This window comes from Hemiscyllium ocellatum, chromosome 8 (genome assembly GCF_020745735.1).
Source record: "Hemiscyllium ocellatum isolate sHemOce1 chromosome 8, sHemOce1.pat.X.cur, whole genome shotgun sequence".
NCBI lineage: Eukaryota > Metazoa > Chordata > Chondrichthyes > Orectolobiformes > Hemiscylliidae > Hemiscyllium > Hemiscyllium ocellatum.
This window is the reverse complement of record NC_083408.1, coordinates 117,019,430-117,032,548: the sequence shown is the minus strand read 5'-3', so window position 1 is coordinate 117,032,548 and position 13,119 is coordinate 117,019,430. Positions and strand designations below refer to the sequence as shown.

Below are 13,119 nucleotides of genomic sequence, written 5' to 3'. Positions count from 1 at the left end.
TGCCTTGCTGGGCTGGTGTTGGCGCGTCAGTACTTCACTCCACTCAGCACAGTCTTGCAGTGGGGCAGGAGCTCAGTGCTCAGAGCTTCAGTCCTGTCGGCAATCAGGAGTGGGATTTTAAAGCAATTCTGTTTTTAAAAAGTTAATGCATTGTTATTGTCATTTTATTTCTGGGCTGTTGATAAAGTTTTCTCACGTCAGGTCCTGCTCCCCCCCTATGAACAGGGAACAGGAAGGATGTTGTCTGCAGGTCCTGCATCAACATCACAGCAAGAGGAAAGGGCTGATATCGACAATGTGAAGTGTGTGTTGCAAGGTAAGTGAATCCAGTGAAGGTGACCAGCAGGGTGGGGAGGTATAATTTTGTCTCAGGTGTTGACGCGTCAGGAATGTGATGGGCATGAATTAACCAACTGCTTCCTGGTTCCTGTTTGAGCACACTCAAATTGCATTGCCTTTAACCCGTTGAGCAGTCCCAGCCATTCACACTCACAGACCACTCTTCTACATCCATGCCTTTGTCATTGAGGGTGGAGGACAGTGGGTAGGAAAGGAAAATGGTGGAGTGGAGTATGAGGAGAGGAGACAGGAAGGGGCTGGTAGCTGAGGAAAATAGGGAAGGTGGAGAACGAGGGTGGAGAGAGAGGGAAGCAAAACCTGCTGATTCAACCCTCCCCACCCCCTTTTATGTGGAGGAATTTCTGGTTGTGAAGAAAAACTTTCAAAGTTGCGATGGTGAATCTGGCGATTTTATGTCAAATTGTGGTGATGAAGCAAATGAGATGTGTAAAAGTTGGGAACCCCAAGCAGAAAGCAGACAGGAGTGAAGAAGCTGCCTGTTTTATTCCTTCCTTTCTCCAAACAAATCCTGAAGATGTGATAAAATAAGCTGCACTGTTTTGCATCCTCCGTTTTGGAGCTGTTGCTTTGGTTTTTTTAAATGCAACCAGCTCTAATTTGCAGATTTTTTTGGTTTCTACTTGTGCATTATCACGCCATCATTTATTGTCTGTCCCTAATTGCCCAGAGGGCAAAAGTGAGGACTGCATGTGCTGGAGATTAGAGTTGAGAGTGTGGTGCTGGAAAAGCTCAGCAGATCGGGGTCCTGATGAAGGGCTTTTGCCCCAAACGTCGATTTTCCTACTCCTCGGATGCTGCGTGACCTGCTGTGCTTTTCCAGCACCACACCCTCGACCCTAATTGCCCAGAGGCCAATTAAGAATCAACCCTATTGCTGTGAGTCTGGAGTCACAGTGTGGGTCAGGCCAAGTAAGGATGGCAGATTTACTTCCCTAAGGGGCATTTGTAAACCAGACGAGTATTTATGGCAGTTGAAAATGTGTTGCTGGTTAAAGCACAGCAGGTCAGGCAGCATCCAAGGAATAGGATCCTATTCCTTGGATGCTGCCTGACCTGCTGTGCTTTAACCAGCAACACATTTTCAACTGTGATCTCCAGCATCTGCAGACCTCATTTTTTACCCGAGTATTTATGGCAATCAACATTTGTTACATGACTAATATTAGACTAGCTTTTAATTCCAGATTTTTATCGAATTCAAATTCCACCATTTGCCATAGCAGGATTCAAACCGTGGAGCCTGGGGTTCTGACTGCTGGTGCTGTGACATTACCACCACACCAGTGTCTCCCTACAGATGGAGGTGGAACAGTTACATGCCCTGCCACATAAGGAGACCGTGAGGTGGAAACAAAGCACAGACTACTTGCTTACAATTCTGGATTGCAATACAACACCAGGTTATAGTCCAACAGGTTTATTTGGAAGCACTAGCTTTCAAGGTGCTGCCTGTTCACCATCTGATGAAGGAGCGTCGCTCCGAAAGCTAGTGTGCTTCCAAATAAACCCGTTGGACTATAACCTGGTGTTGTGTGATTTTTAACTTTGTCCACCCCAGTCCCACACTGGCACCTCCAAATCAGGATTGCAACACCTAATTGTGGGACACACCACCCGCAGCAAGAAAGATATATGTTTAGATCTTTTGATTAGGTTTAGATTTATTCTCTCATATATATAAAAATAGTGTGAAAAGAGTTTTTCACATGTTACGCGCAGTGTCGCCAAACTCTGAATATGATGCAAGATTTTACTGCAGCAGAGTTCATCTTTCCTTCTTCGCCATGTTTCTCCTCCCCTGTTCCTCCAGTCACTGCTTGACATTGGCTGGGGTTTCTGTAATGGGCTCCTGGGTCTCTGTAATGGTCTCTGGGTCTCAGTAATGTGCCTCCACAGCTGTGTCCAAGCTGGAGGCATGGATCTGGGGATGCACACATTCCCTGCCTCCTGTTCCCCATCCAATGCTCCTTCTGACCCTGCAGCCAGTCATCAGTTACCAGGATCCTCACTGTCTCTCCCGCTCCCACTGCTGCTGGCACCCAGGCCTAGTTGCGGACCTGGAGCCTTGGCTCAGCCTGCAAGTCTGGGCTGGGGGGAGTCAGCCCGGAACCTGCTCCTCACTTGTAGGTAGACCTGGGATGGAGTGGGGCTGTGTCTGGTTGGTGCTGGTGTTGCTGCTGCTGCCACCAGAAGCCTCCTCCTCCACCTGCTACTCTCCAGGCTTTAAAGAGAAAAGAAAATGAGCAACAGTAAAATGGAGAAAAGATAATGAGAAAGGGAGCAGATGAGCCCTGGGCTCAGCTCTGCTACTCCACCACCATCTTGTGTTGAGTGAGCATGCCTGAGATGGTGGGGGAGACACAGATGTTATACTTGGTCTTCGAGCCTCCTGAGACAGGAAGGACAAAGCAGTGTTCACATTTCTGTAATTGTCTTCCTAGGAATATCCCAGAGCCTATGAGTACTTTTGAAACAATGTCATGATTTGACGCAGTATTTATACTCATTCTCCTAGTTGGTCCTACACTCCTCAGTGGAGAACTTGCAGGGGCTGGTGTTCCCATGTCTCTGCTGCCCTTGTCCTTCTAGATATTAGTGATTGCTATAGGGTGTGGAATTGTATGGTGCCGTTAAAGGAGCCTTGGTGAGTGGTTGCACTGAACCTTGTAGATGATACACACTGCGACTGCAGATGAGCCGTGTAAAGAGTGAAAATTGAAGGTAGTGGAAAGCGTGAAACAGGCTACTTTGACCTGGATGGTGTCAAGTTTCTTGAGTATTGTTGGAACTGTAATCATCTAAGCAAGTTTGTAGTATTCCACCACACTCCTGACCTTTGCCCTGTGGACAGGTTTTGGGGAGTCAGAAGGTTGATTACACACCAAAATAAAGAACTACGGATGCTGGAGATCCGAAACAAAACAGAAATTGCTGGAGAAACTCAGCAGGTGTGGCAGCATCTGTGGACAGAAAGCAGAGTTAATGTTTGAGTCCGGTGACTCTTCATCAGAACAGTTTGCATACTGCAGGATTCCCAGTGTCTGAGCCACTCTTGTAGCCAAACTCTTTACAAAGGTATTACAGTTAAAGTTTGATTATCTGCAGTTGTGATTCACTTTTAAATCTTTTTTGGTAACCGTCCTGTGAAGTGTCTTGGACTCTTTTATTACAATAAAGCTGTACAAATGCAGCCAGATAACATCCCCAGCACAGTGCTCAGAAATGCTCTGATGTGCTGGCAGATGTTCCCATGGACATCTTCAACATCTCCCTGAGCTGCACCATAGTTCCCACATGCTTCAAGGCTGCTACCATCGTACTAGTGCCAAAGGAGTCTTCAGCATCCTGTCTCAACCATTCCTGCAGCGTTGCGCTAACACACATCATGAAGTGTTTCGAGAGACTCATGATATTAAGACCCTCCTGCCCACCTGACTGGACACTCTACAGTTCGCATATCGTCCCAACTGTGCAAAAGATGATGCCATTCCCACCACCCTCCATCTGGCCCTCACCCACCTGTAGAAGAGGACACCTACATCACATTACTGTTCATAGACTTCAGTTCTGCATTTAACACTATATTTCCTCAGCACCTGATTGGAAAGCTGAGTCTCCTGGGCCTAAATATCTCCCTCTGTACCTGGTTCCTGGGCTTGCTGACTGGGAGATCCTCAGTCAGTCCAGATTGGGAACAGCATCTCCAACACCATCACACTGAGCACAGGGGCTCCCCCAGGGCTGTGTGCTCAGTCACCCTGATGACACACAACTGTGCAGGGATGTACAGCTTGAATTACATCATCATGTTCGCTGATGGCATGACTGTAGTGGGTCACATCAGCAGGAATGAGGAGTCAGCATACAGACAGAAGGTGCAGTGGCTAGCAGACTGGTGCAGAGCCAACAACCTGTCTCCGAATGTGGATAGAGCAAAAGAGATGGTTGTTGACTTCAGGAGGGCACAGAGCGACCACGTTCCACAGGACATTGATGGCCCCCCTGTGGAGATTGTGAACAGCACTAAATGTCTTGGCATCCACCTGGCAGAGAATCTCACCTGGTTCCTCAACACCAGCTCCTTGGCCGAGAAAGCCCAGCAGTGTCTCTACTTTCTGTGTAGGCTGAGGAAAGCCCACCTCCCACCCCCCATCCTCACTACATTCTACAGAGGGTTCATTGAGAGTACCCTGAGCTGCTGCACCACTGCCTAGTTCAGGAATTGCACCGTCTCAGATTGTAAGACCTTACAACGGATAGTGAGGACAGCTGAGAGGATCATCAGGGTCTCTCTTCTCTCCATTACAGACCTTACACCACACGCTGCATCCGAAAGGCTAAGAGCATTGTGGAAGACCCCACACACCCCTCACTCAAACTCTTCTCCCTCCTGCCATCTGGCAGAAGATACCAGAGCATTCGGTCTCTCACGGCCAGACTGTGCAACAGTTTCTTCTCCCAAGACATCAGGCTCCTTAACACTGTAAGATCGGACTCGGTTCCATCTGAAATTCTTTGCACGACTTCGAATTGCTGCTAGAACCATGCCTATTATTTATCATTCTTTTATTACACTGTAATTTGTGTAATTATGCACTTTATGCCACCCTTTAAGAACATAGAACATTTCAGTTCAGTACAGGCCCTTCGGCCCTCGACGTTGCGCCGCCCTGTCATACCAATCTGAAACCCATCCCATCTACACTATTCCATGTACATCCATATGTTTGTCCAATGACGACTTAAATGTACTTAAAGTTGGCGAATCTACTACCGTTACAGGCAAAGCATTCCATACCCTTACTACTCTCTGAGTAAAGAAACTACCTCTGACATCTGTCCTATATCTATCACACCTCAATTTAAAGCTATGCCCCCTCGTGCTCGCCGTCACCATACTTGGAAAAAGGCTCTCCCTGATGGGGGAAACCAAAGGGCCGTTACAACCAGAATTGAAACCTTTTTTGAACCCAGAGAGACCAGCTCACAGCATGTTATTATGGAGAACAAGAATTATTGGACTGAGCAAATGTTGCCACCAGGTACTGACTGAACTCCACCAGGACCAGCTAGGGGTCTCCAAAATGAAGATGTTGGTGAGAAGTTATGTCTAGTGGCCAGGCTTGGATGCAGACATAGCTATGTTGGTGGGGCAAGTGCCCAGAGTGCCGACAAGGTCAAACATTACCACTGGCAGTTCCCTCACATCTGTGGGAACGGTTGCATGTTGATTATGCAGATCCTTTCATCAGTTTAAGGTTCTTGCTTATTGTAGATGTCCACTCAAAGTGGTTGGCTATGCAGAGAGTCCATTCATTAAAGACAGGTTTGATAATAGAAAAACTGTTCCATATCATCCATTGTCCATTGACCCAGCAGAAAGAGCAGTCCAAAAAGCCTAAAGCCTCACTAGATACCAGTTCTCATTTGATTATCGGACCACTCCATATGCAACTTCCAGGGTTGCTCCAGCAGATTTGCTAATGTGTAGAAGATTCCGCACCAGGTTAAGTCTGATCTTCCCGGACCTGGGTGGGGTAGAGGGTGAAATGACATCAGGAACGTTGATGCCGGACACAAGACTCTGTAAGTGAGAGATATAGTTTAATACAAGGGACAACATTTGGTGTAAGAATCACGGAAATATGGGTAAGAGACAAGGTTGATGCAAGGTCAGGAACAGTGACATAAAGTTTGGGTAGTCACGACAGTCCTGAACAACATTTGGACCATATGAAAGCCGTGAATTCACTAACGTTGCATTACCAAAACATGCCCCGCTCCTTGGACATTCAGAAAGGCTACTGGATATTGTTCACCCTCTCCCTCAAGTGTTATTGAGAACTCAAAATCAGAGGTAGACAGGATAGATGTAGACACCTTGATGCTTTTGCCACCAGAAGAAGAGCGCGAAGTTCTACCAAGGTGCTAGAGGTGAGCTCGATTTCGCTGCTCCTTGGATGCTGCCTGAACTGCTGTGCTCTTCCAGCACCGCTAGTCCAGAATCTTGTGCATTACATGCCACCTGTATTGGACCTGAGTCAGAGGAGCCTGACCCAGTGCTAAAATGCCCCAAGAGACTCTCCAAGAAAAAGGACCGGCCTATGTCCTCAGACTCAGAGGTGGAGCGATGTCGTGGTTGTAACAAGGTCAGCCATCTGGACATCACAGACTATGAGTTCCCTGATTGGGCCTGATAATCTGGTCCAATCAGGGAGCCCTGGCTGACAGATAAAAAGACAGGTGTCAAAGATTCTGACACTCAGATCTTGACTCTGGGTCTGGCAGTACTAAAGTCAAGGACTGTTCATGTGTAAATAAAGGGTGACTTGATGATGAGGTAGCAGCCTCTGTGGAGTTATTTCAGGAGGGGTCTGAGATCTCCACACAGACTAGGGCAATTGGGATGATTTCCCACACACCTCACCACCAATTCCTCAGACTGCAGGCTGAGCAACAAAGCCCTGTGTCATCTCTCAGAGAAAGGTGAACAGGCAAAGGATAGGCAGCTAATAAAGTAAAAAATAGGAAGGAAGTAACAAAGGAGGTTTGCTGAAAGTAACAAAGATTTCATTGACATTGCAGTCAGTGTACTTGAACCTGTTCCTGCTACCAACAATTACACTGGGTGATTAGCTACAGCCAGGCACTGAAGGGGGTTTAGGGAGGAGGTGTTTGTTTAGTGTCACACAAGCTGTAGTGGAGTTTGTGATGGTTGTACACCCCTCCCACTGGATTCCTACTCATTGTCTGATTCCAAAGTACAAAAACTACATCCCTCATTCATCCATTGCCAGCCTGCGGATCCCTAAGAGATAGTCAGGATAGATTCCAGAGCTAGGAAGGGGAAGGAAGGAACGTCAAGATTGTGGAGGCATAGAGGAGGCAATGGATGAGGTGAGGGATAATTGAGGGGAAAAGGGCAAGTGTTACAAGAGAATTTGGGGGATGTGGGGGGGGGGGCAAAATTTAGGAATCATGCCTCAGTTTTGAAATTAATTGAAAATTTCATATTGTGTGCCATTGTTTGTAAATATAAACAACAAGCAGACCTGTGTTAGTTGGAGTCATAAAGACATTCTGTATGGCACGCCATATCAAAACTGCACTGACCTACGCCCACAAATCCCACTTTTCCAGTCCTTGAATGTTGTGACATTTCAAGAGCTCATCCACTTAGTTTTTTTTAAAGGTTGTGTGGTTTCCTACCCCTGCTACTCGCCCAGGCACAACATTCCAGATTCCTACCACTCTCCAGGTGAACAAGCACTTTTCAAAAGAGTCTTCAGGTGGATAACTTTCAACATGTCTTCTTGACATTGAAGCGCATATATTGATTAAGGGAAGGGGAACATTCAGTACAGATCCATAGATTTCAATGGAATGTATCATAGAGTCATTGAGACATTCAGCATGGAAACAGACCCATTGGCCTAATAAGTCCATGCCAACATGTTCACAAACCAAACTAGCCTCACTTGACTGTGTTTGGTCCCTCCACTCCTTTCCTATTCATGTACTTATCCAAATATCTTTTAAATGTTGTAACATTTTAAATGTTGGAAACAGGTTTCCACCACTTCCTCTGACAGTTCATTCCACATACAAACCAATCTCTGTGTAAAAAAAGTTGCCCCCCCCATGTCCTTTTTGAAATCTTTCTCCCCTCACCTTAAACATATGCACCCTAGATTTGAACTCCCCCACCCTAGGGAAAAGACCCTTGTCATTCATCTTACCTATGTCCCTCATGATGTTATAAACCTGTGTAAGGTCACCCCCTCAACCTCCTACACTCCAGTGAAAACATCCTGGCCTATCCAGCCTATCTTTATACCTCCGTCCCTCATTCCCTGCAGTATTTTTATAAATCTTTTCTGAATCTATTCTAATTTAATAATATCCTCCTTATAGCAGGTGACCAGAACTGTACACACTACTCCAGAAGAAGCCTCACCAACTATGTACTAAATGCCTTCTTAACCATGCTGAGGCAAATTTCAAAGAATTTTGAACCTGAACCCCTAGATCTCACTGTTCAATCACATTACCCAGGGCCTTGCCATTAATTGTATAGCTCCTGACTTTATTGTTTCAGTTTATCTTTACAAGAGGGAGACTGACAAATGAGAGAGAAAAGGAATGCTGTATGGGTTAAAGTGACACCCAGATTTTAGAGATCAAAGTTCAGTTTCTAACGCACCCTATAATATATGTGACCTGTAGAGACAAGGAAGAGAGTAAAAAATGAGGTCTGCAGATGCTGGAGATCACAACTGCAAATGTGTTGCTGGTCAAAGCACAGCAGGTTAGGCAGCATCTCAGGAATAGAGAATTCGACGTTTCGAGCATAAGCCCTTCATCAGGAACCAGACAAGGAAGAGAAGCAGCCTCACCTCTTTTTGGGCTGCTGCGTTTATCTTGTTGCCAGTGGTTACAAAAGTAAATACAGTGGAGGGAAATACACACGGCTGGTTGGGATGGAAAATCTTTGGCATGCAGCAATGAGACTCCTTCTCACTGACACAGGCTCCATTCACTGACAGCTCCAGGATTTATTCAACCCCTTGTTCTGCTACATGAAATTTCAAACTCTTGCTTTGTTTTTTTATTGAAACAGTACAAAATACAGTTGACATTAAACAAAGCAGCAGTTCACAAAAAAACCCTCTACATACAGAGGAAAGGGCAGCAAAACCAAACCCCAAACCCATCCTTCAACAAGTTTTCAGGGAGATGAGGACAAACCTCAAATCTCACTTCCATTTATCACAAAGATAACAGTAACAAACACAGGCAAGACAGTGCAATCAAATCAGAAAGTGCATAGAGCACAGACCCAATATAGTTATAAAAGATGCCTGACACCCGTCCGCACCACATACTGATCAGACCATCCTTGGCTAGCCTTCCTGCAAACCAGTCTCTGGCCGCCCTACTTACTGACTGACCCTCCCCTAGCCTGCTTCCCTCCAGGGGCTGGTCACCCCCCAGCCAGTTCCCAGTCGCCCTGTGTACTGACCGTATTACCCCAGGCCATTTTCCTACGAGTTAGTTGTTGGCTTTCCAGTATGCGGCTGCCCTGCGTACTGACCGACCCTCCCCAGCCCACTTTCCTCTGGGACAGACATCAGCCACCGGCTCCCGGTCACCCGCGTACTAACCAAACCACCCCCAATCTGCTTACTATTGCTTCATATTCTGCAGGACAGGACAGCATGATACCGAAAGATGGCATACATTTCTGCCTGCCTTTCATGACATGGGGTTGTCCCTGATCACTTTACAGCAATTTGCAGCCAAGTCCTTTTGAAGTTTTGTTGCTGTTTAAATATAAGACACAGGCTGCCTCATCAAACACTCCTCGGACAGTTACAACACAGGGTTAAGTTCAGAATAAAGCAACCTGTACTCTTTTAAACTGAAAGTGAAGTATTCTCTCACTGCCCCTCTCACACACTCCCAGAACTCGTACAACATGAGGTTAGATATATAGTAATTACTCTCTTCCAGTCCCCTCTCCTTGGTTTGGAAGGGATGGTTTATCAAATGGTCTGTGTTCCTTCTCGTTCCTTTATGTTCTCACTTGTTACTCTTGGGCAGGGCTTCTGTCTGCTTTGTTTATCTTAGTGTCATAGAATCATAGAGTCCTACAGCACAGAGCCAGGCCCTTTGGCCCAAACTGGTCTATACCGAACCAAAATGTCCATCCATGCTCATCCCGTTTCCCTGCACTTGGCCCATATCCTTGTAAACCTTTCCTATCCACGTATTTGTCCAAATGCCTTTTAAATGTTATTAATGCACCCACTTCAACCACTTCCGCTGGCAGCTCATTCCATATGCGTACCACCCTCTGTGTAAAAAAGTTGCTCCTCAGGGTCACTTTTATTCTTTCCCCTCTAACCTTAAACTGATGCCTCTCGTCCTTGATTCCCTAATCCTGGGGAAAAAACTGAGTACATTCACCCTGTCTATGCCTGTCATGATCGTATACGCCTCTATAATGACCCCTTCAGTCTCCTACTCTCTAAAGAGCCATGTCCTAGCTTGTCCAACCTCAGACCCTTGAGTCCTTGTAAATTTTCTCTTCATTCTTTCCAGTTTAATAACACGCTTCCTATAGCAAGGTGACCAAAACTGAACACAATGCTCCCAAGTGCAGCCACACCAATGTCCTATACAACTGCAATGTAACTTCCCAACTTCTGTATTCAGTGCCCTGAATGATGAAGACCAGTGTGCCAAAAGCCTTCTTCACTATGACTCCACTTTCAGAGCCTGTGAATCTGAATTCCAAGGTCATAGAGTCATAGAGATACAGCACAGAAACAGATCCTTCGGTCCAACTTGTCCATGCTGACCAGATATCCCAACCCAATCTAGTCCTACCTGCCAGCACCCGGCCCATATCCCTCCAAACCCTTCCTATTCATATACCCATCCAGATGCCTTTTAAATGCTGCAATTGTATCAGCCTCCACCACTTCCTCTGGCAGCTCATTCCATACACGTACCACCTTCTGCGTGAAAAAGTTGCCCCTTAGGTCTCTTTTGTATCTTTCCTCTCTCACCCTCAACCTATGCCTTCTAGTTCTGGACCTTCCCCTATGCCCCTCATGATTTTATAAACCTCTATAAGGTCACTCCTCAGCCTCCAAAACTGCAGGAAAAACAGCCCTAGCCTATTCAACCTTTCCCTATAATTCCAACCCTGGCAACATTCTTGTAAATCTTTTCTGAACCCTTTCAGGTTTCGCAACATCTTTCTGATCCCTCTGTTCCACTACACTCCTTAAGGCCCTACCATTCACCATGAAACTACTACCTTGATTTGACTTTCCAAAATGCAAGACCTCACACTTATCTATAATAAGCTCTACCCACCATTTCTCAGCCCACTTCCCCAGCTGAGCAAGGTCCTGCTGCAATTCCTGATAACCTTCCTCACTGCCCACAATACTGCCTATTTTAGTGTCATCTGCAAACTTGCTAATCATGCCTAGTGCATTCTCATCCAAATCACTGATATAGATAACAAACAGTAATGGGCCCAGCACTGACCTCTGAGGCACTCCACTAGTTACAGACCTCCAGTCTGACAAGCATCTTCCCTCTACTACTCTCTGCTTCTTACCATCAAGCTAATGTGTATCCAGTTTGCCAGGTCCCCATGGATTCCATACAATCTAACCTTCCAGAGCAGCTACAATATGGAACCTTAGCAAAGGCCTTACTGAAATCCATGTAGACTACATTTACTGCCCTGCCCTTGTCAACCTTACTGGTCACATCATCAAAGAATTCTAACAATTTGTGAGGCATGAGCTCCCATGCACAAAGCCAAGCTGACTACTCCTAATCAAACCCTATCTTTCCAAAAGCATGAATATCTTATCCCTCAGAATAACTTGCCTATCGCAAATGTTCGGCTTACTGGTCTATAGTTCCCAGGATTTTCTTTGCAGCCCATCTTGATTAAGGGCACAAATTCACTATCCTCCAGTCTTCCGGAACTTTACCCATAGCTAATGATCATGCAAAAATATCAGCCAGGCCGCCCACAATTTCTTCTCTAGCGTCTTGCAGTTTTCTTGGGTATATCTGGTCAGGACTAGGAGATTTATCCACTTACATACATTCTAATACATCCAATACCTCCTCCACCATGATATGGTCTGTCCCCAAGATATGACCACTAACTTCTCCAAGTTGCCCAGTCTTCATGTCTTTCTCCATGATAAACTCAGAGGAGAAATATTCATTGAGGACCTGGCCCATCTCCTGCAGTTTTACACATACATCCCCGCGTTGGTACCTGAGGAGTCCTATTCTCTCTCTAGTTACTCTTTTTCCTCTAGTATACTTAAACAACCTCTTTGGATTCACCCTAATCTTCTCAGCCAAGGCTATCTTGTGCCTCCTTTTCACCCTCCTGATTACTTCTTCAGGAAGCTCCTATACCCCCTCTATTATCTCTTGTCATCCAGGGTTCCCTATTCCTGCCAACCTTGCTCATCACCCTCACAGGAACATATAGACCTCGAACTCTCGCTATCTCACTTTTAAAGGCTTCCCACTTGCCAGAGGTCCCTCTGCCTGCAAACAAACTACTCCCATCAACCTCTGGAAGCTCCTGTCTAATTCTATCAAAATTCACCTTGCTCCAAATTAGAACTTGAACCTGTGGACCAGTTTTGTCCCTCTCCATAACTATTTTAAAATAAATAAAACTGTGGTCCCTGGTCCTAAAGTGCTCCTGCACTGTCACCTCAGTCACTTGTCCTGCCCTATTTCCCAAGAACAGGTTGGGTTTTGTCCTTTCCTGAGTAGGATCTTATATATACTGTTTAACAAAACTTTCCTGAACTTTCCTGAACCTTCATTGATAAAGAACGAGAGGCAGGGAAGTGGTTGAAGTAGGAAGACATCTCATCTGTGATACTAGTGTGGAGATAACCATTTGTATTTGCATAGCGTCTTTAATGCAGGAAATGCATTCTGCAAAAGAGTCACATCAGAATCAAAATGTTAACTATTTTTCTCTCCTGGCCTGCTGACTGTCTCTAGCAATTTCTGCGTTAGTTGTTAATGAATAAGGTCAGCTCGGGTTTTGACAAAAACATTTTGATTGACCAACTTTATGGAATCTATTGAGGAAATAACAGTGAAAGTAGATAATGGTAATAGATATAATTTAACTGGATTTTTAACAGGCTTTTGATAAGGTGCCCCATAATAGACTTGATGAATTATTCA

At 45.6% G+C, this 13,119-nt stretch overlaps 1 long non-coding RNA gene across 1 annotated transcript in view; it reads left to right on the top strand.

The window, feature by feature from the left end:
- Positions 1-275: 275 nt before the first annotated feature.
- LOC132818013 (uncharacterized) overlaps positions 276-13,119 on the top strand; it is a 38,760-nt gene continuing 25,916 nt past the window's right edge. The window contains exon 1 of the long non-coding RNA XR_009644946.1: positions 276-316. This is a non-coding gene — a long non-coding RNA (uncharacterized LOC132818013). The remainder of the gene's footprint in view (positions 317-13,119) is intronic.